Source organism: Carya illinoinensis, chromosome 2 (genome assembly GCF_018687715.1).
Source record: "Carya illinoinensis cultivar Pawnee chromosome 2, C.illinoinensisPawnee_v1, whole genome shotgun sequence".
Classification (NCBI taxonomy): Eukaryota; Viridiplantae; Streptophyta; class Magnoliopsida; order Fagales; family Juglandaceae; genus Carya; species Carya illinoinensis.
This window is the reverse complement of record NC_056753.1, coordinates 37,178,376-37,182,522: the sequence shown is the minus strand read 5'-3', so window position 1 is coordinate 37,182,522 and position 4,147 is coordinate 37,178,376. Positions and strand designations below refer to the sequence as shown.

General features: G+C 38.3%; 1 pseudogene; it reads right to left on the bottom strand.

Annotated features, from left to right (window-relative positions):
• Positions 1–262: 262 nt before the first annotated feature.
• On the bottom strand, positions 263–2,053 carry LOC122295560 (annotated as a pseudogene).
• Positions 2,054–4,147: the final 2,094 nt, after the last annotated feature.

The following is a 4,147-nucleotide window of genomic DNA, read 5'->3' as shown; positions in this document are numbered from 1 at the left end:
TTATTATAAGGAAAAGTCACAAATCTCTTTTTCAACACTAGCTGGCTACTTGATCTCAGAGTTCATTAATAGAGTACGTGCATGCTATTTCTTTATACTTATAACATATATAGTAACATGGGCATTGCCATGGATAGGCTTTAGTGCTACACGTACGAACATCGCAATTACGTACTTACTTTATGCATGAATGAAAATTTTCTAAATAGTTTATAATAATTAATGGATGATCTGATCAACCCATGCAAGGCTCCTGCATAGATTAGTTCAACCTCCTACAGTTCTTTCTTATCTCTCCTTTTGATCCGGTGAGCGGTTTGATATCTCCCATCTTGATCATCGCGGCAACAAAATCAGAACGAAAATTACTCAGACTGTTGCTATAAGTGCGTATAATGGAATCTGTGGATCCACCATTAAATAGTTGCTGGTCAGAGTGAAGAAGTCCTCTGTTTTGGATGAGATTCTTGTAGTAGTTATTGTCAAACTTGGTAGGGGTTTGAATATCAAGAGGTGCCAAATTGTTGTCCCCTGAACCACTGGTTCTTGGGCAGTTTGATCTCCTTTTTTGAGCAAATGAAGTGTCAATTTTGTTGGTCTCCTTGTATATGCGAGCTCTGAAGGATGTGCACCTTGCTTGTCCAATTGTGTGAGCCCCTAGTATTCACATACATATTGTGAAATCACCATTTGTCCTAAAAGTTTAAGTTAATGAAAAGAGTTAGATTTTAATATTAATTTTATATCTTAACACTCCACCTCATGTGTGGTCCAAACTTTCGCTCAATGAGTGACTCAACACGTGAAATATTTACTTAAATGAGATAGAGTGTAGAATCAAGGTTTAAACTCGAGACCTCTATTCTGATACCATGTAAAATCACCACTTATCCTAAAAGTTTAAGCTAATTAAAAGAGTTAGATTTTAATACTTATTTTATATCTTAACACACATTAACCCATGTATATTTGGTTTCAATTATCAAGCCACCATGTCCCCGGTGGAAAGCCAAAACTTATATTTAAAACCTAGTCCAAATTAGATATCAATTTTCTTAAGAAAAAACAAAATAAAACAAAACAAAACACGAGAGAGATTAAATTACCAGATAAAGCCCCCATATCCTTGATGGAAAGCCCCAACTTATTAAATCTAGAGATGAGTTGGTTTAGGTTAGAAGTTGGAGGAGGAACGCTGTTATTTGCAGCAGCCTGGCTGGCAGTCCTAGCGTCTCTTCTTCCAAGTTTTACATCCCAATTAGGTCCCCCAAGCTGCAAAGTTTCAATAGAAAAGAAGAAGAAAGAAAGAAATTAGCTAGTAAGTGCTGCTAATAATGCAATATATATATATATATATATATAATTGGTGGTGAATTACAACATGTATAACATTAATCCATGACAATGGATTAATGGCCAGTGACAACGGAAACGGAATCGCGAGCAGCAATGGCCAGTGTATCGGCACATGAGACCACACTGGGACTTGACTTGAAAGTGCCATCAAGCAGAATTGACCCGTCACATCCCTATATCTACTATATATATATATATGATCAATTATCATCATCATCAATTACTAAATGATCATATATATATATATATATGCGCTCGCTTTACTACATGCCTGCCACGTTAACTCAGAAATCTCCTAATTAATAATTTAGTGAAGGACTTTAGAGGCATGGCCCAACTCATATATAAGACACACACATGATGATATATATTGTTCGAGCCGCAAAGTCAGTCAAACAGATCGACCAGACATTCATTAGCTAGGTAGGCCACTTCAATGTTCATGATTTGACTAGGATAAGAAAACTTACATTGACGAAGCAGTCATGGAAGAACAAACGGAGGAGAGAGGCACCCATTAGGGCTTCCTTCGATATTGCAGACTCCACAGTGGATTTCGCAGTGGAAAAGAGCTTTGGACGAGCTGGAATAAAAATTAGTTGAAATCTGAGCATTGATGCTACCCATGAATAACAAATTAAAGGAAAGCCAAAGTAATGACATTAATGGATATTGAAGAATAAGAAGAAGCAGCCATTGAAGGAATAGAAGTTGTAACTAGCTAGGAAGTATGACTTATGTCATGCTTATGGTCAGTGAGTTGCGAACGAGATGTAACAAGGCGGGCGGGTTTTATAAAGAGCTTCTCAAGGTGACCATGGGGTCGGCAGGTGACCTAACACGTAAACTCTTATTTCATGCGACTTGTACGTGTTCAGTTTAATTTAAAACAAGGGGAACCATAAATCAAAGACAGAGACATTATATATGATATAGAGACCTTAGAATCAAATTAACTTATGTCAAGTGGATGGTGTGTGCATGTGGTGTACAAGTCTTAGAATAGATCAGTACGTACTATTCCATAATATATGTATGTGTATAAATATATAGATATTCAATACTTGATCTTAAAAGAAAAAATTTGATCATTGGAAACACTAATATATAGCTTTGAGTATTCATATATATTATTGATCTTTGCTGTAGGGCTGGGCAACCGGGCCGGATTTTTTTCCGGCCCGGTCCGGAACCCGGATAACTGGGTTCCGGTTACGGGCACCGGCCCGGAAAACACCCGGGCCGGTACCCGGTTTCTAAAACCCGGGTATACCCGGGTTTTTTTAAAACCCAAACCCAGTGCCAAAACGACGCCTTGGCACTGGGTTATATACCCCAACAGGCTGCAACATCCCGATTCACCCCCCCCAATCTGACTCTCTCTCTCTCTCTCTCTCTCTCTCTCTCTCTCTCTCTCTCTCTCTCTCTCTCTCTCTCTCTCACAACGAATTTTCTCGAAACCCTAGTCTCATCCAGTCGTCGCCGTCATCCACTCATCGTCGTCATCCCGTCGTCGAGCCGAGCGGTTTGGTATAACTTTACAACTCACCGAGGAAGAGAAACGTAATTCTTGAGCGGAGAGGTATGCGTAATGCTTTTTGTCTTTTGTTTTCTTGCGATTCTTCTGATAGGTGTTTCATGAATCGGTAATATTTTGTTGGGTTCAGTATTTTTATTTTTTGGGTGCATTAGAATGGAGTCTTTTTTAGTGGTTATAGGACTGCGGGGTAGAAGTGCCGTGTCGGTGAAGTTTACCCAGTAGTGGATAAGGATATCCGTGATTGCCATTGTTGTTTGTGGTTGTTACGGAGACATGGAGTAGAATGATGAAAGCTACAATGGATAGGGGATTGTTGTTTTTTGGTGGGGTCGAGGGATAGTGAAGGGTCGTTGCTGTCCCATTCGTTTTTTGCCAATGATACTTTGATTTTTGGTGACACAAATCGAACAACCGTGAAACTTGTGATGCCTTTTCTTATGTTTTGAAGTGCTATTAGATTTGGATATTGATTTGGCAAAATATGATATTGTTCCAGCTGGTGATGCGGAAATCTTGGCCTGTATTCTTGGCTGTAAAGTTTGTTCTTTGCCTATGAAGTATTTGGGTGCTTCTTATAAGGCTACGTATTTTTTGCCAACATATTTTTTTTATCTTGTGTACTGTAGGGATTGACCTCTGAAGATGTGTCTTCTAGATTTGTGTAGTATTGCATGTTGTAAGGAAGTAATTGGCGGATCGTATGTAACTTCAAAATGGAGTTACTCAGTTGGATTAACATTTTGCTAGATCGGTAAAAGATTGGGAGGTTGGTTTGGTTACCTGTTTCTTGAACCTGAAGCCTTTCTTTATTTGCCAAATTTTCAGTTTGATTTTTTTGGATTTAGAATACCAACTCATTTTGGTTACAATTAACCAACTGATTTTTCCAACTAAATAATTAGTTGTTATGCCTTCAAACTCACCTCCTTTTGAGTTTCAAGAGTTTCTCTGTCATACTTGTGTTTTAATTTCCTGTTTTTTTTTTTGTTGTAACTTTAACAAATGGAAGAACCATAGCCTTTGAGGACCATATCTCAGATATTTGAAGACCTGGTTCTGCATATTGATAGAACCATAGCCTTTGAGGCTTCACTGGATTGACTTTTTTGGTGTATGAATTTAATTGAGCAAGGTTGTAGTTGTATTTGTTAAGTGGGCAGTGAGTGCTGGTGTTACTTCCTAACTGGGCAGTGAGTGCATTTTGAATTTGGAAAGCATTGAAGTGAATTTTCTGGCGTTACTTCCTAACTA